Below are 20,535 nucleotides of genomic sequence, written 5' to 3'. Positions count from 1 at the left end.
TATGTGTGGTTTTAATTTTAGGATTATTATTAATAAAAGTAAACATTTATTTGGGTCAGGGTCTAGGTTATTGGAATTCTTCTATAAATATACCTGACCTACTTCATCTATTTCACGTACTTACTAAATTATAATTTTAGTAAAAAACCTTCTACTTATAACTAAGATTTTATTTTGCAAACATAAAAAAGCTTCCAGAAGGTTATTTTCCATTAAGTAATAGATTTTTTTTATTGAAAATGCTAATTTTGACCCGAGCTCAAGTAAAGGACTATATAATCTTGTTACTGGAAAAATTATTTATTCATGCTATAAGATCTTGAGGCAGAATAAGTTGTGTTCAGTAGTTCAATTAGGCTGGAATTTTATTTATTCAAATTATTTATTCACTGGAAATACAAAGTGCTCTTCAAAAATAACATTCTTGGAAATAGAGACCTGAATTTATGGTGAAATTTCAAATATGGATTTTTTCTCGGATTATGCTATTGTGATCCAACAAAAGACTTTTGGCGCATCACCACTAAACAGTACACCACAGTCACATGAACACCTTCACTGGATTTAATTTGGATTTCCACTAAAGTTTATTCAAAACTTTAATTCTTAGGACTTGTGTCTGTAATTCAAGGATTATTTGGGATTTAATTCACAATACCTTAAGTTGTTTTTTACATTTTCAATTCATATTCTACGAAAATAAATTATTTATTGAAATTTACAAAGCTTGTTACTCCTCACTTCTTTCTATCACTTATTTTTGAGAACATAGAATCGTAATAGGGCTCAAGTAAATAGAGAAGAATCTGTTCTGTAAACTCAGGTACTGATAACATTTTGTACATATAACCATCTCAATACATTTTTTTGTTAGTCTATACAACTTGGTGTTAACTAACAGACGCCTTAATAAAAATGGCAGAAACGTTTCTTTTTAACATTTGAAATTGTTACTTTCTTGTGCTAAACTGCAAGATGCACATTTTATACAGTATTGTTCATTAGGGAGTCAAATGAGTTATCCTTTGAGTTCTAATATTTAATTTTTTTTTTAAACATTACATGAAAAAAAGAAATTATTAAGTTAAAATATAAAATGTCATCATAGTTGAAGCAGAGTTTCAGCTGTTTTCAAAAGTCTAGTGTTTTATGTGCTGAACGCCATTTTTCAGCACATGATATACTCTGCATGGGAGCCAGTATATTTGGTGGAGAAGAACCCAGGAAGACTGAGAGGATCCAACAACCTCTGGGAATCTGAATGTACTGTCAATCATTCTCACACATCCATGTTAGCCAATCAGACACTTAAAACCCCACTGACAGTGAGATGTGGGTGGTCTGTACAGGCAAGCACTTTAGAACAATCAGCCACCCAGGCCCTTTCGGAAGTAGTGAAAAATTTTAGGAAGCTTTTTTTCTTCCTTTAACTGAAATGTGTGGTCTAAGGTTGACATTGCCCGGGGTGGGAGTGGGAGACAAGTGCCCCAATCCTCCAAAATGCCCCATACGGCCTGCGTCTCTTACTGCCTCTGTCAACTAAAATCCAGCTCCTGGCCTTCGTGAGTGGCTTAGATTTGAAGCCCGGCAGACCATATTTTCTACTAACAGGAGAAGGGGTGAAGGCGGCCCACTGGCGCCTTAAAACCAGTTGCTTCGGGTAGATGGGACTCGTAAACCTTGGATGGTAGCTCATCTAGGAGAAGGAAAACTCCGATTCCAAACCTCTGCTGCCTTGTGGCTATACCCACTCATGGGAAAGGCTAAGGGAGTAAACCCCGACAGAAAATCCGGAGATGGAGTCCCTAAGGCAGTATGACATTGAATTCAACGTCATTCCGGCAACTCCTGCGACGCCGTTGGTGCCAAGCTGTATCAGCATTCGTCATTCCCTTGGGCACACCAGCTGCGTGGAAAGGGGGGATCTGCTGCATGGGCAACAGCTGATTCTCCATACCACCCTGCCCAGGCTTCATAGCTCCACTGGAGAGGACACTCCAACGTCGTCGTACGGCGTCGGCACAACACGAGAAGTAGCAGTTTACTGGTTCTAAATCAAAGCTCGATTGGCATAGAGCTTGGTGCCAGGGGTTACTTCTGACAGTGGGAGAGATCATCAGGTCTCACTGGACAGCTACCGCCCGCCTCAAGCTGGGCAGCCCCCAGTCAGTAAGGTGCTGCCCGCCATGGCCGGGCTGCTTCACTGGGTGTGTGGAGCTTAGAGAACCATCTCGACAAGTGGGCCACAAAACTCTGCACCAGGAAAGACTAAAAGAAGAAATAAAAAGACTCCAACTCTTCGTTTTGCAACCTGGAACATCAGGACCATGTGTCCTGGATTGACCACTGACCTACAGCAGATCGACGATGCACGGAAGACTGCCGTCATTGACAGAGAACTCTCCTGACTGAACATCGACACTGCCTGCCTCCAGGAGACCCAACTGGCTGACAGCAGCACCATCAGGGAAGCCAATTACACATTCTTTTGGCAGGGGAAACCCTTGGATGAACCTAGGCAGCATGGTGTAGGCTTTGCTGTCAACACGCTAATCGCCTTCATTGAACCTCCATCATCAGGTACTGAGAGAATCCTTGCCCTCCGGCTGTCAACATCCTTAGGCCCGGTCAACATCTTCAGTGTGTACGCCCCAACCCTCTACTCCACCTACCAGGAGAAAGACAAGTGTTATGAGGCTCTGGATCAGGCAATATCCAGTATCCCCAACAATGAAAGCCTTTACTTACTAGGAGACTTCAATGCTAGAGTGGGAGCTGACCATGAGGCCTGGTCCACCTGTCTCGGCTTTTACGGAAGGGGCAAGATCAACGAGAATGGTCAGCGACTGCTGGAGATGTGCTGCTCCCACAGCCTATGTGTGACCAACACTTTCTTCAAATGCAAGGAGATCCACCAGGTGTCGTGGAGACACCCACGTTCACGCCACTGGCACCAGCTGGACCTCGTCATCACCAGGCGTGCAGAACTGGCCAGTGTCCTCCTTACCCGCAGCTACCACAGTGCCGATTGTGACACGGACCATTCTCTCGTGGCCAGCAAGGTACGAATATTACCCAAGAAGCTGCACCATGCCAAGAAGAAGGGTCACCCACGTATCAACACCTGCTGTGCAAGCAACCCAGAGAAAACACAGCAGTTCATCAGCAAACTGAAGGAAGCCCTCACCAAAGTGACACCTGATGACACCATTGATTCCAAGTGGTCCCATATCCGTGACTCTGTGTACAATTCAGCCATCACAGCTTACGGGAAGAGGGAGTGAAAGAATGTCGACTGGTATGAGGCAAACTGGGAGGAGATGGAGCCCGTGACTGAGGCAAAGAGGAAAGCCCTCCTGGCATACAAGGCTGCACCTAGCCCCAGAACACTACAAACCCTCAGGATTGCAAGGAATAACGCCCAGAAGACTGCCCGCCGCTGTGCCAACACCTACTGGCTGAACCTTTGCAACAGTATACAGACAGCTGCTGACACCGGGGATACAAGAGGAATATATGAGGGTATCATAAAGGCGACAGGCCCCCCCAGCTACAAGACCGCCCCCCTCAAGTCCAAGACGGGCGAAGTCATCACAGACCAGGGGAAACAACTGCAGCGATGGGTTGAGCACTATCTCGAGCTATATGCAACCCAAAACAATGTCACTGGACGCCATTCCAGACCTGCCTGTCATGGAGGAGCTAGACACACAGCCCACCCTGGAAGAGCTCGGAAAAGCCATCGATTGCCTTGCCTGTGGGAAGGCTCCTGGAAGCGACGGCATTCCGCCTGAAGTCCTCAAGAGCGGAAAACCAGCACTGCTCCAGCCCCTACACACACTCCTCTGCCTTTGCTGGGAACAGGGATACATCCCACTGGACATGCGTGATGCCAACATCATCACTTTGTACAAAAACAAAGGAGACCGTAGCGACTGCAACAACTATTGGGGTATCTCCCTCCTCAGCATCGTTGGAAAGGCCTTCGCCCGTGTTGCCTTGGCGCGCTTGCAGATCCTAGTCTCCCGCGTCTACCCAGAGTCCCAGTGTGGATTTCGAGCCAGCAGGTCAACTGTAGACATGATCTTCTCACTACGTCAGCTGCAGGAGAAGTGTCGCGAGCAGCGGATGCCCCTCTACATTGCCTTCATAGACCTGACGAAGGCGTTTGACATGGTTAGTCGGAGTGGACTCTTCAGACTCCTGCAGAAGATCGGCTGCCCCCCACGTCTGCTTGCTGTCATTATGTCGTTCCACGAGAACATGCACAGCACAGTGTGCTTCACTGGCGCAACATCTGAAGTATTCCCAGTCATTAGCGGAGTCAAACAAGGCTGTGTCCTTGCACCGACACTCTTTGCCATCTTCTTCCCCATGCTTCTCCAGTACGCATTCAAGGACTGCAGCGAGGGAGTGTACATCCATACCAGGGCTGACGGCAAGCTGTTCAACATCGCCCATCTCCGTGCTAAGACTAAAGTCACAGAGGTACTCATCCGTGAATTGCTCTTTGCCGACGATGCAGCCTTGATATCACATACGGAAGATGGACTTCAGCAGCTGGTATGCTGCCTCTCCCATGCATGTAAGGAATTTGGACTGACCATCAGTTTGAAGAAAATGAATGTCATGGCACAGGACACAGACTCCCCTCCCTCTGTCTCCATCGATGGGTACAATTTGGAAGTTGTCGAGAACTTCACATACCTCGGGTCTAACATCTCCAGCTCACTCTCCATTGATTCTGAGGTGGGCGGCAGGATTGCCAAGGCAGCAGCAGTGATGGCCAGACTTAACCAGAGGGTCTGGAACAACCCCAACCTCACAGAGAAGAACAAACTGTGTGTCTACCAAGCGTGCATGCTCAGCTCACTTCTCTACAGCAGCGAAACATGGACCACCTATTCAAGACACGAGAGGAAACTCAACAGCTTCCACCTGAGATGTCTGCGGCGCATTCTGCACATCCAGTGGCAGGACAAAGTACCCAACACAGAGGTTCTAGAATGCGCCAACATGAACAACATGTTCTCCATACTCAGCGAGAGGCGCCTTCGCTGGCTCGGCCATGTCAAGAGAATGGACCCAGGTCGCATTCCCAAGGACCTGTTATATGGGGAGTTAGCAGAAGGTGCACGACCAACTGGACGACCATATCTGTGCTACAAAGATGATTGCAAGAAGGATATGAAGACAGCAAATATCAATGTCAATGACTGGGAGAGCTGTGCAAACAACCATTCCAGCTGGCATCTAGCTGTCAGGCAGGGAGTTCAAAACGCAGAGGAAAAGAGAAGAATAAAGCAAGCTGAAAAGAGAGCTAAAAAGAAGTATAAGCAAAAGCGTACTTTGGAGCTATGCCATCGTCTCCCGTAGACGGACGGATGCCAAGATGAACTGAAATGTGGGTCAAAAGGAATCATTCAACACCACTTTTTCAACAAATAAGCAAGAGTATCTGAAAGAAAAAGAACTTCAACAGAACAATGGTTTTACTTGAAATCATTCATCTGCAATCAGATGTCACGGAATTGTGTATATGTATTATTTATGAATATCTGGAATAGAATGTACTTGGGTTTTGTTTCTGTGAATAGCAATACCTGAGGGTGGTCTGTAAGATTCTTATCAAATACAGGTTCACATATGAACCTGATTATCATGATAACCTTATATGGCAGTCCCGATGATTGATTTTTATAAAATGATCAACTCGACTTACACACGTGCATCACATATATTATTGCATGTTATACATGACCGTGACACTGATATTACATGGATTCGGCTATTATATTTTCAGCTGAAAGGGGTGTGGGGCTGAAAGCAGTGAAAGGTCAAAGGAGTGAGAGAGCGACAGTGACAGAGCTATGCTGTATCTTTGTGTCTGCACTGTACTGAAGGTGTTGTTTTAGCTGTGGTGCTAATTTTGGTTGGTATATACCTGATGTGCTGCTGTCATTGATGTCATTGTCCCTGACAAAGATACTGATTATTTTGTAGTGAGGGACCAAAGCTTCAGGACCAACGGGTCTCCAGGTAACAAGAGGTTCTACAGATTCTTGGTCAGACCGTGAGGGATGGACCATTCATGGTGGCTCCTTGACCATCCAGCAGAACAGTGGGGGTGAAATACCTTGTGGTTATGAATTGGATGCCGCAAGATATACATCCCAATTTACTTCACTGTAGTAATCTTACCCCAACCTGGTTCTTCTTGCTACACCAGAATACCAGCAGAATCTCAGTCATGCCAAAAGGATAAATAAAGTCAAAGAACCAACTGATGACTACATAATTGGCATCTCATTAAGATGTCTGATGTCCTACCTGAATCCAGGTTATTCCAGATGGGATCCTGACAAAATATTTCTAAGGGAAGCTCTTGACAGATCACCAGTAACTGAGACAATGTTTTGATAGCAGAAGAGAATGGTCTCTCAGAAAGGGTTGGGGGGGACCATCTATACATGTATTTTTAAGTCCATCTGCAAACAATATACACCCTGATCGGCCATCACATAATGCAACAACAGATCATCATTTATATTGCGTGTTCTAATGATTACTCCAAACAAAACTTCACAGACCCAGTTCTGCCAGTTCGTTATGCGATGGCAGATCTGAGTGTAGTGGACTTGACTTATTAGTAAGTACATACTGTACAAAACACTTATTCAAGCAAACAGTAGTTAGTTTACGACTCAGACTGCAAGCTAATTATAGATAATAGGCCCCCATCCAAGCATAACTTAGATGTGATGGATTGGGGGACATTACTGGAGCAAGCTTGTGGGTGTGCATGTATAATTTTCATTTTCACAATAATGGTTGCTCGAGAGGTACTCTTTAAAGATCAACAAGATCATGTCATGTCATGCCTGCTATAAAAGTGCTGTCCACACTTCACTGTCCAATAATAAATGCAATCAGGTGGGACACATTGTCATAGGTATGTTTTATATATGCTCAGCCTCAACCTCACTCCAATAATGCCACCCATCCATTACATCTAAAGAATGTTTAGATGGGAGTCCATTATTTTTATGCAAGCCTTCAGCCTCACATGTATAAATTAGCATATTAAATACTTTAATATAAACTCATAACATCATAAGCAAAACCACCAGTATAAAATTTCTTGTTTAAATACTTTAAATGACCCATTTATTATTATTATTATTATTATTATTATTATTATCTGCAGCATTATTATCAATATTTTCCTCAAATAAATTTCTAGGATAATGTCCAATCTGCCATTTGAAGAATTTCTCAAAGTCAAGATATCGTGATCTACATGTAGCAGATATCATTGCTGAATCATATGCATGGCTTTTAAATATTACATATCATTTCCCAACATTTGTATAACCGCTTTCAACCACATATTAACTTGGTACTTGTATCCACTTGAAAGTGCAGAAAGAAACGATGAAGTTCTATGGAGACATAAAAGTGTGTGCATAAGACAGAATCTTTATTCTGAAAAAGTCGAGATTTTCAAACGATATCCCTTCCCTTATCTGCATCTTTTGAGTAAAGTGGAAAAATAAACTGAATAACATGTAAATCAAGGTTTGTACCCTTGTGGTTACAGAGAATATTAAAATCAGCCACTGTTTTCAATGACAACATGTTAAACTCTTCATTCTGTGGAAGAAACAAATTAAAGCTAACCCACATGTCCCACACATCCCAAGTAAAAGTATACTGTGCCTAAATTAGATTCATAATATCTCTCATGAAACTTAAAATTAAGAGAAACTCAAAACACAGGTTCTGATATAATCAATATAGAGTTTTCATCCATAAAGACTTTGCAATACTGTATTATTTACAAGAAGAAATAAGATAACAAAGGAAAAAGCATCAGAAAATAAATTCTCCAGGTTCTGAATTCTATAAAGCAAATTAATAAATTTTAAATTTTAGAAGCAAATTGTATCTATTTAACATCCACTCCGTACAAATCAGCCCAAGTATTATCTACTAATGGTAAATAGTTGAAATGTATACGTCTTTTTCAAGGCAGTGACTACTATCAATTTTATTTAGGAAGATTATTCATTTCCTTGGACAAAAGTGACATAACTACGGTAATCTAGAAGTCTGTAAATGTATTGCCATGTTAAGAGAACCAATATGTTAATTCAGAATACAGAGATTGCTAGGTATGTTTTTGTTGTTATTGTGACTTTAACACAATTATTCAGCACATAATAGGTTGTATACGGTAGCAAGTATATGTGATGGAGGAAGATTACAAAGTATCAAAGATTACAAGAAATTCTATATAATTGCTATATGATTACTGGATTCTTCAAGTGGTCTGATGGTCACAGATAGGTTGATTTCAATCTGCTTATAATTACTATATGATTACTGGATTCTTCAAGTGGTCTGATGGCCTCAAATAGGTTGATTTCAATCTGCTTATAATTACTATATGATAACTGGATTCTTCAAGTGGTCTGATAGCCTCAAATAGGTTGATTTCAATCTGCTTATAATTACTATATGATTACTGGATTCTTCAAGTGGTCTGATGGCCTCAAATAGGTTGATTTCAATCTGCTTATAATTGCTATATGATTACTGGATTCTTCAAGTGGTCTGATGGCCTCAAATAGGTTGATTTCAATCTGCTTATAATTACTATATGATAACTGGATTCTTCAAGTGGTCTGATAGCCTCAAAATAGGTTGATTTCAATCTGCTTATAATTACTATATGATTACTGGATTCTTCAAGTGGTCTGATGGCCTCAAATAGGTTGATTTCAATCTCCTTATAATTACTATATGATTACTGGATTCTTCAAGTGGTCTGATGGCCTCAAATAGGTTGATTTCAATCTGCTTATAATTACTATATGATTACTGGATTCTTCAAGTGGTCTGATGGCCACAAATAGGTTGATTTGAATCTGCTTATAATTACTATATGATTACTGGATTCTTCAAGTGGCCTGATGGCCTCAAATAGGTTGATTTGAATCTGCTTATAATTACTATATGATTACTGGATTCTTCAAGTGGTCTGATGGCCTCAAATAGGTTGATTTGAATCTGCTTATAATTACTATATGATTACTGGATTCTTCAAGTGGTCTGATGGCCTCAAATAGGTTGATTTGAATCTGCTTATAATTACTATATGATTACTGGATTCTTCAAGTGGCCTGATGGCCACAAATAGGTTGATTTCAATCTGCTTATCATTACTATATGATTACTGGATTCTTTAAGTGGCCTGAAGGCCACAAATAGGTTGATTTCGATCTGCTGATTAAGAACTCACCAGTCATCCATCTAAACAACAAAATCAACTGTATGATGTAAGCTTTTTAACATTACCATGATAATACAGTGTTCCAGGCTACATATTTTTTTCTTTTTTTAATACTTATTTTGCAAGGCTTTGAATTGAGTGAATCAATGAGAAATTCAAGTCAAATGCCTGAAACAAAATAAACTGTACTCTCTTTGTATACTCAGCCAAAAAATCCAGATACAACTTTTTCCCAAAAGCAACATATTTTTTTTCTGCATAAAATAGGGAATATGTTGATCCTAATGAAGTCATCAAAGTAGCATCAGTGACAAATACCATTGAATGAACTATAAATTGGTGGTTTCAAATTTTGGTATTGATCCCCTGTGCACTGGAAACACCAAAGTTAAATAAGCATATTTATAAAATATGATACCACAATCCACTTGTATATATATATATATATATATATATATATATATATATATATATAAGTGTGTGAGTATATATTGTTGAATATGTTAACATTGTGCATTTGTACATACATTGTTGAAAATGGTAACATTGTGCATTTGTACATACATTGTTGAAAATGGTAACATTGTGCATTTGTACACACATTGTTGAAAATGGTAACATTGTGCATTTGTACATACATTGTTGAAAATGGTAACATTGTGCATTTGTACATACATTGTTGAAAATGTTAATATTGTGCATTTGTGCTTACATGTTTGAAAATGCTAACATTGTGCATTTGTACATACATTGTTGAAAATGGTAACATTGTGCATTATTACATACATGGTTGAAAATGGTAACATTGTGCATTTGTACATACATTGTTGAAAATGTTAACATTGTGCATTTGTACATACATGGTTGAAAATGCTCATATAATGAAACCATGAAACATGCATCTCTTGATTGATGGATAAAAATAAATCCATTTTCCTATAATTATTTCCAGACCAACTGATAAACCATCTTGTTCAAAAATGTTCCCAAGTCACAAAGTCATTCAGAGTCCTTTAATTTATGCCTGGTCTGAATTTACAATTACTATAAAGATTTGAAATCTCTTCCATTTTATGTTATAAAAGTATAATAATTCCTTTTTCACAACATTTCATCCACTCAATTTAACCTGAAATTTTTGTACATCAGAAAGTATATATTCTGCTATTCCATTTAGTTTAAACTTTGTCCAATTCAGTTTAATAATCATTGTAAAATCAAACTGACAGATACTGGCCACAGCCGGGGGTCCCCAAGTTGCCGAAAGTGCTCCCCGTTATGGATCACTACCATCATACCTCTGTGTGCATTGGTTCAAGTCTCAAATTCAGTAATGTGGGTATGTGAGAAAGCTTGCCAGGTCAGTGGTTCTTTCTGGGGTTTTACCGGGTTCTTCCTCCACCACTAATACTGGCCGCCATGTACAGCCTATCGTGTGCTGAAAAATGGCATTAAACCCCACAACAACAACAACAACTGGCCATAGCAATGGCTCAAGACATGTACATATTTAACTTCGCATGAACTTACCTGTCAACTTTTTTCTTCCCAGTAAGTTGCATTTATGTGTCCATATTGTTTGAGATTATTTCAAGCTGCTTATATTCTTTTTCACACCATATATACAGCAGGTTTAAACAGTGCATATTTTATGCCTAACGTTTTCAGTTGTATGTTTATGCTTACATTTTCTTATGCACTGAAATAAGAGAGATGAAACAAGGCAACTAAGGTTGGTTTTCATTTACTAATAATGTACATGTGCATTGTGATTAAGCAGATTGCCAGGGCTTGGATCTTTTGTTCATTCATTCATTTGTGAAGTGCTGAATGAAATACCTGTGCATGTTTTGGACAACAACAAAAAATTCTGAATCATTTTTAAAAAAAGAACATACGAAAATATGATATATGCTTTTGTGACATTTCTGAAACCGGCATTGGCCCGTTTCTTTGCCGGCTGTGGACTAGTACTCCAGTTCATAGTTTAGAAACTGTTCATATGTTCACCCTTAATGCATACAGTTGTATATATGCACTTACTTTCCACTACAAGAGTAAATTTATGCTGTCAGCTCCGATTTCAAGTCATACTTACTCTCTTGGGGATATTATATTGAAACCATCCAGGGTAGCCATAGAGGCTTATATAGAAACCACTGAGATACCTATCCAGTGCAGCCACGGTGACTTATACAGAAACCACTGAGATCCCCATCCAGGGTAGCCATGGTGATTTACATAGAAACCACTGAGATCCCCATCCAGGGTAGCCACAGTGACTTATACAGAAACCACTGAGATCCCCATCCAGGGTAGCCACGGTGACTTATACAAAAACAACCAATATCCCCATCCAGGGTAGCCATGGTGATTTATATAGAAACCACTGAGATCCCCATCCAGGGTAGCCATGGTGACCTGTATATAAATGACTGAGATCCCCATCCAGGGTGTTTTGTATAGAAATCACTGATATTAACATCCTGGATAGCCACTGTGACTACGGAAATCACTAAGATCCCATCCAGGGTAGCCTTCATGACTCAGTGGATAAGGCACTGGACCCATGACCAGAAGGGAGTGGGTTCAATTCCCACCATTGGCTAAGGCCAGTTTGACTAATGAATGATCTTCAAAGCCATGATTTTTTCTTGTTAGCAACTAATCTGGAAGTATTTTGGTAGAGAAAAATAAAATTAATTCAATTAAAAGCCCAAAATAAAAAATACAAATTTAATTCATAACTTATGGCACTGAATATAAAAAATGCCGTAAAATAATGCATATACAATTAAAACATTAAAAGCAACAAATCTTTTAGGGACTTTACTATGCCAATACAATATTAAAGCATTTAGTGGCTTTGGTTAGTTTTTTTGTTTGGCAATAACAATAATGTGTTTGACGATGACAATGAAGTATCTTCCTGAAAGATACATTTGGTTCATTTGCATTTTGTTACTATATATGGTGGTAAATGGAAGAAGAATCAGCCCTTGAAAGAACCACCAACAAACAACAAGCAACTGGAAAGATTTTTCACGCACCCACATTGACCAAGCAGAGATTCAAACCCACACAGACAGAGGTGAGATGTCAGTGACATGTAAAGGCAAGCAAATCTGACCACTTGACCAGGCCCCCTGAAGTACATGAGACATCAAATTCATTCACTATATTGCACAAATTCCATCCTTTCTCAATGTCATGTTTCCCCCGACCCAGAGTAACCAGTTTGAAACATGTATAATCAAGGTAATTCTGACGGGTCATTGTTTGATGTCGAACATTGCCGAAGGCTAGCACTAATCCGTTACGTAAGACTGTTGTGGCTAGAATAGAAGAACCGGACATCGGAGTTGCGAGGCGCCCGATAGCCAGTTATCACCTAGGTGTCGAAATGTTCCCAGATCAAAAGAAATTGCATGAAGAAGTGGGAGTGTCCTAACTTCTTTCCCCTGCAAACAGACAGACAGGTTGAACTGGCCGCTAAGACGATTGGACAGGGGCACAGCGCCACCCAATCAGAATCGAGATGGGGGGAGACCTTGATTTGGGTAGAATGATATCCCTGCGTTTTCCGGCAAAAGTTAGTTCGCTGAGAGAAATTACCCAGAGAAGAGGTTAGCGTAACTCCGAATATCAATTCGTTATTGGCGGGAAAATCTTAGAGCAGGAAATTCTAAGTACAGAAAGCTTCAAAGGTCAGTAGATATTTGTTCGGTCTTTGTGGAATGCGACTGCATTTTAATTGTAGGTCGTATGTATACTTTATTATTATTAGAATCGTAGTACAAAGAATTACTTTGTTTTGTTAATATGTTTGCATATTTTGAAGAAATGAGTTGATATTTGTAAAGAATTATATAGCTTGCCAGCCGTCTTAAGAGTTAATATTGTAATTTACTATGTGGGTATTTTATAGTAGACTAACACATATGTTGATATGATTATAGATTTTGCCATTGTTGAATATTTGTAATGTACAGACATGCATCTGATTTTGTCAGATTGTAGTACGATGAGATTAAATATATATGTGTATATACTGACGTGACGCAATGTATTGATGTCTGTATAACAATTCGCTGATACTGTGTTATTACGCCATTGTTTACCCTGCAAGAAGTGTTTGGGAATTTCGATGTGTATGCATGCATGGCCGAAACAGTGACAGCTATCTGATGGTTAATTGTCGTTATAGTGTGAGGTGAGGTTCGATAAAACATTTGTTAACGCCTTGTGGTTTTTCACAGGAAGCTTTGAGGGACAGACCAGTTAAAGTTTGGTCCCGTAGTCTCAGATAGAGAGACGGAGGAAAAGAGAAGAAAGGAGAGAACTCAGGACAAGTTGAAGTCTAGGAGCGAATTGGAGGAGGAGATAATAGAGAGGGAAAGGAGAAGAAAGGAGAAGTTGAAGTCTGGAGCGAAGCTGGAGGAGATAGTAGAGAGGGAACAGAGACAAAGAAGGAGTTAGAGGAACGGAAAGAAGGAAGAATCAGCGGGAAGAAATAGATGAGTAGATGCAAGGACAGGGGGAAAATCGAACTCACACTGTAAATCACGGGATGAATTAGGCTGTCACTTGGTCGAGGGAAAGACGAGTGATTGGAAGTTATCGTTTTAAATTATCACATTTATTAAATTGTTATTGATTGAATTTCATCTTCGTGTTCTCTATAATTTAACCGTCGGCATTGCTGACTGGGGGCTCAGAGCTGTAAATCTACATCATTACTAATTTAACTTTCTAACCTAATGAGCCAGGGTGGAACTTTCAATTTAATTTAATTAAATTATATTGGGAGAACCCCACCCCAATACGTGAGAACGTCACACTCAAACTATCCAGAGGTTATTTTATCAACTTAAAGTGAGATATATGTATACTTCTTATACTTCTGTTTTTTTCTTCAGCTTAAATTACAGATTTTTAAATTTAATCCCTAAGGTGTGTTCTTCTGATGATTTATAAAACTTTTACAATCCTTCAGCCAGCCAGATGAGCTGAAAACTTTATAATCCTCAGCCAACTAAATGAACTGAAAACATTGTAATCCTCAGCCACCCTGATGAACTGCAAACTTTATAATCCTCAGCCACCCAGATGAACTGCAAAGTTTATAATCCTCAGCCATCCAGATGAACTGAAAACATTATAATCTTCAGCCACCCAGATGAGCTGAAAACTTTATAATCCTCAGCCACCCAGATGAACTGAAAACTTTATAATCCTCAGCCACCCAGATGAACTGCAAACTTTATAATCCTCAGCCATCCAGATGAACTGAAAACATTACAATCTTCAGCCACCCAGATGAGCTGAAAATTTTATAATCCTCAGCCATCCAGATAAGCTGAAAACTTTATAATCCTCAGCCATCCAGATAAGCTGAAAACTTTATAATCCTCAGCCATCAAGATAAGCTGAAAACTTTATAATCCTCAGCCAACCAGATGAGCTGAAAACTTTATAATCCTCAGCCATCCAGATAAGCTGAAAACTTTATAATCCAAAGCCATCCAGATGAGCTGAAAACTTTAACCAAAACATTACAGGTTCACAAAGGCAGTTAGCAATCAGTGTTGAATGAATTTCTTAGCTTCATAAAGATCCAAGCCAAAGGTAATGAGACTCTATCAAGGGCTTGAAGAAATATAAGCCAATGAAAAACTTGACCAAAACCTCAATGCACATTTTTGATGACTCAAACGTAAAAGGGGTAAGAGAGATTGTCCCAGAATGCATTGTCTTTACTTTATAATGATTAAAGCCATGCAGGATCAGAAAGTATCAACAGGATTAGGAACCATGTGCAAAAAAATAAGTTTACCAAAACCTACACTGTTGATAATGGGGATAAGTGCTGGTGAAGGAAAAGTGACAACTATGTTTCCTTTCCTGATAATGTGGCCTCTATAAAAAAAAAACAACTGCTGTTATAGCTTTAAAATATAATCAGGTCAGCTACTAAAAGATAATCAGGTCAACTATATAAACTACAAAAAGACTTATTACAACAAGGCAAGGGCATTTACATCTGACTTAGTCCAAATCACATAACTGGTAATGCTGAAGACAACCACAGACAGCTGAACACATCCAATAAATATAATCCAAAATGTGACTCAAAAGTGAGGCAAATCCTGAAAACTATATGCTAAAATAAACATAATGACATAACGTTATCAAATAAACAATGCTACTGTCATCCAAGGTGACAATCCACAGGTAACCTGTTGAGCATGACAACTAAAAAGTGTGAAAAAGCTTTCAAGTAACTGATTGACTTGTGATTTGATGCAATAAATAAATTCCAAAGAGACTAACAATCAAAATTGTTTTGTACGGCTGCTAATTTCTCTGCAACTAAATTGTAGTCTCAGAGAAACAACCCATTCTTAGAAAGCTACCTAACCTAACACATCTAACAATCATTCCCTACACAGTGAATATGTAATTCATATTATGGGACATGACAATGGAAACAGAAACTACATGTAATGCATATTATGGGACATGACAATGGAAATAGAAACTACAACATGTAATGCATATTGTGGGACATGACAATGGAAATAGAAACTACAACATGTAATGCATATCATGGGACATGACAATGGAAATAGAAACTACAACATGTAATGCATATTATGGGACATGACAATGGAAACAGAAACTACAACATGTAATGCATATTGTGGGACATGACAATGGAAATAGAAACTACAACATGTAATGCATATTATGGGACATGACAATGGAAATAGAAACTACAACATGTAATGCATATTGTGGGACATGACAATGGAAATAGAAACTACAACATGTAATGCATATTATGGGACATGAAAATGGAAATAGAAACTACAACATGTAATGCATATTGTGGGACATGACAATGGAAATAGAAACTATAACATGTAATGCATATTATGGGACATGACAATGGAAATAGAAACTACAACATGTAATGCATATTATGGGACAATGGAAAGAGACAATCTACTACATGTAATGCATATTATTGGACACAACACTGAAAACAGAAACTACCACAATATAAGACCACTGCAACATTCAACAGTAAATGTATTTTTTAACTAGCAATCATATTTCAATGCTCTACAACAGTGCTATCCAACGTTTTTGATGCCATGGGCCACTGAAAAATGTTTTTTTTAAAGCCTAGGGCCGCAGCAGAAAACTGAAAAGCAACAACTGACTGTACAGCTGCTCGAGCTCTGGCGGCCCATTTAAAATCAGCCCACAGGTTGCATGCGGCCCATGGGTAAGACAGTACTGCTCTACAATGTACGAGTTCATATATATATCTATCTTCCAGCAAGATTTCCATCCTAAACATTGAATCATGCTACTGTGTATAAGATCTCTTACTTTCAACATATTTATTTCTCTCATTTATTTAAACAAAAAAGTTATGAAAGTAGATAGGGACTACTTACCTTTTACTGCAGACTGTCTTGAAGTCTAGGCAACCATGTAGTGCAATCTGTTATTTCACATGACAGTCCAGTCATGTCTGCAACAAAATTAAAGCAATTAGCAACTATTCTATTCCACTACGTATTAAGACAGAACAATAGGACTTTGTTTAACTGTGAAATTCTTGATCCAATCAACTAAGCAAAGAAATAGAAGATAATAACTTTGCTAAGGCTTTTTATCACCATGTGAAAAGAATACACACTACATACTTTTCAGACCTATCCAGCAAGTCAATTATCTTTAATTAGCACATACTGATCCAATTAACTATGGCTAGTGGAAGGGCTCTCCATCTGATAATGGTATCAGGCTGCATATTGTCTTTCATAATGTGGAAATGTTACCACACTGTTCACTAAAATAATGGAAATATATAAAACTTTGGCCAAAATATTAAAGGAACAACTGCCCTGATCTTAAATAAATGCTTAAATTTTTTTCATTAACCTCACGTAATAAATCTCAAAAGTTTCATATATTTTAATACATTAACAGGGATGGAGCTGGCATTAATAAACTTGTTGCCAAAAAAACTGCCAGCCTCAATATTTTGTCGCCAATTTTTTTTAAAAATGTCACCGTTTTCATAATACAGTACTACCAGTTTATCTCAATATCCCTGTTACCAACATAATATTGTTGACTTGACCCTGGTAGTGCTGTGTTGTTTTTGCATGAACTTGAAACCAGTGCTGATTTGTTAATAACTACCCTGTCTGTGTATGCTGAATTGTTTCAGAATAATACAGACTTTATGGGCCAAATCCAAAAAACAACTTCAAAATTAGTATTTATAATCAGATTGTGGTGAAATTGTACAAGGTGATACATATATGCATGCAGATTGCAAACACTAAAAATGTCAGTGAAAATGATGCGTGTTCATGGTTACCATAGCAACCAAATAGAAAACAGGTGGAAAAGTATTTTTTGAAAAAAATCTGAATGTAGTGCAAACTTTTCCATCAAATATAGTTATTCTGAATATGTACATGGACAGACAGTTAATTTTTTTATACATGGCCTAGATTTTGGTCAGCTGTCTTGCCGAGGCTACCAAGGGGATGAGGCTGTTAATAGGGAAAGGAAAACACGTGAACAAACTAAAAAGTTTAACAAACATCTTTGCAACCAAATGTATATGGTTTCAAAAGATTCTAAATTTATTTTGTGTTTTTATGCCTAAGTATTTGTCTTGCAAAGTAAAACCTTTCACGACACAACAAAAAGTATTCAAATCACTTTGGAAAATGATACAATTGATCAGCTTCCACTGCTTTTATTTAAGTTTGGTTTTGACTTCCATTGATGGAAGGTGCTTTTGTTTTATTGAAAATTGTAGTCACATTGCTTTGATCAAGGATGCATGTGTTACTGAAGTCACTGCTCAATGCAAACTTTCAAGGACCAAACTTTCGATTTGTTATTGCGGTTGTAACATCAAATAATTGTAGTAAAACATTGGGATAGATTTTTTTTTGTTTTGTTTTGTTTCATTTGCTTAGTATTTATATAAAACAATCAGTGCTTCAGAGGTAATCAGTTTTCTTTGAAGTTTATGCAAAAGTATTTTTTGGGTACATTTAAGAAAACATCATCGGAGGTTAATCGATTGTTGTTAATCCAGTTGCAGGACTATCTGAGTGTATCAGAGCTTACAGTATCCAAGCTAGGTGTCTGCAAAATCGAATTATGATGTATAAATGTGCTTAAGACATGTCTGTCATTGTGAACAAATAATTTGCTTATGTAATGATAGCTCCCGGTTCATTTTATATCCAAGTTTGTCTTCCTTTCATGGTGCCTTTGAATTTCTCCACCCCAAACACAAGTTGCATACACAAGTTAAAACAGCCACAAACATGTTGCAAAAAACATTGCCCGATAGTACATTTTGTCAATAAGTTTAAAACATCACAATTTACAACAATGGCGAAGCCCAGCACCATACCTGCATTAACAAAGATTGTTATGCAAATGAGTGTGGGTTGTCAGGCTAAGAGCATTTCATAAAAGTCCACTGCAAGTAAATCTAGTTCAGGTTATGTGTGTGTGTGTGATTTGGATTTTTAACGTAGCTTTAACAAATTTTTCAGTCATATCGCTACGATGTCTGTAGTGTGGCAGTTTATAGTGATGTCTAGCACTGGGGCATCATGCCACAGACATGTAGCATGATGTCCCACCCAGTCACATTATCCTGACACCAGACCGACCAGTCCTACCACTAACCTCTTAATGCTGAGCGCCAAGCGAGGCAGCTGTTAGTACCATTTTTGTAAGTCTTTGGTATGACTTGGCCAGGGATCGAACCCACAACCTACTGCATACGAGGTGGCCGCTCTAACCACTAGGCCATTGGAGCGGTCTAGTTCAGGTTAACTGACTGATATGTACATGTACCATAATGTACACTGTGCATTTCACAACCAGATGGTTGAATTTTCACAACTATAATGACATAAACCTACATGCAGAGATCTTTCCCACTAAGTGGCTTTTAATGGTTCTTCATTTAATAAATCATGCCCTTGTTTCCATCCACTAGACTTATTACCTAATGCCACCCCCACACCAAGATGAAGTTAGTTTCACATGACCTATCATCTCTGTCCTTTCAAAAACACCAGGTATATTATTTTACACTTAATTTGTCTTCCCATAGAGGATATTGTTGAAACCATACACCACAATGACAGCCACTCTGCTGATAAAATTTCATCAAAATCCAAAGAATTATTAGCTAGCAAAGAACAAAGAACCACATGCATATTCTTGCTGCTTCAAGTCTCAATTTCTTAATCTTCAATTGAGACATTTTGAAGCAGTGTAATGAGATTGCATATATATCCTATTGACAAAGTTTCAGATGTCCAACTGCCTGGTTTGTTCATATGTATGTTTGTAATGTGACTGACAATATCAAAGACATATTATACTGTTAAAAACATGAAACTCGTATTAATGCTACATTGAATCGTTTGGGTTCAAAGTGTGTAAACACTTTTGGAATTTCAATTTTACACCTGGGCTTAAGGCTTCAAGCCATGGAACTCAAATTTTATTAGTTCTTTGAAATTAGTCAATTGTTTATGCTCACACATATCCATTATACATTAATTTAGCTCTATTAATCTGAACACTTGTTTTTGTGCCCATTCCACTATGCAACGATTTAGCATTATTAATGTTCTTGCCCATTTCAAAAGGATCAGCAAGGATTTCTGGAAATTGCTTAGCAGAATAAACAAAGAATTCATGTTTGTAGTTTTGATACTGAGACAAATGGCTTAACATTGGCAGGATGTCTTAATTGATTCCAGGTTGCACTCATGCAGTCAATGAAGCTCCAAGTATATCCAAATGTATGCTCAACATTTTGTTGTTGTAGGGTTTAACGCCATTTTTCAGCACAAGATAGGCTACACATGGCGGCCGGTATAAATGGTGGAGGAAGAACCCAGAAAAACCCTGGAAAGTATCACCGACCCATGATAAGCTACTGGAAAGATTTCTCACATACCCACACTGACCAAACCTGAGACCTTAACCCATACAGACAGAGGTGAGATGGCAATGATCAGTAACCATGAGCACTTTAGTCCACTTGCCAACTCGGTGCCCCGAATGATGGAAAGACAAAACAAGTACATCTAGTAATAACATGTGCCCATTAAACTGTGCTGACATTGTATGCTTTGGAATCTTGACACAAACAGTTCTAGCTT

The 20,535-nt window shown here is 38.7% G+C and overlaps 1 protein-coding gene across 1 annotated transcript in view; it reads right to left on the bottom strand.

Annotated features, from left to right (window-relative positions):
* The window catches only part of LOC149778447 (breast cancer anti-estrogen resistance protein 3 homolog), a 149,776-nt gene that overhangs the window by 113,863 nt on the left and 15,378 nt on the right, over positions 1–20,535 (bottom strand). Inside the window, exon 2 of the mRNA XM_089938478.1 lies at positions 16,765–16,841. The gene's annotated coding sequence lies outside the window, so the exon portion shown is untranslated. The remainder of the gene's footprint in view (positions 1–16,764; positions 16,842–20,535) is intronic.

The sequence above is a fragment of the Sinohyriopsis cumingii genome, chromosome 17, assembly GCF_028554795.1.
Source record: "Sinohyriopsis cumingii isolate HCF-2022 chromosome 17, ASM2855479v2, whole genome shotgun sequence".
NCBI lineage: Eukaryota > Metazoa > Mollusca > Bivalvia > Unionida > Unionidae > Sinohyriopsis > Sinohyriopsis cumingii.
Note: the sequence above shows the minus strand (reverse complement) of the source record. Positions and strands in the feature narration are given on the sequence as shown.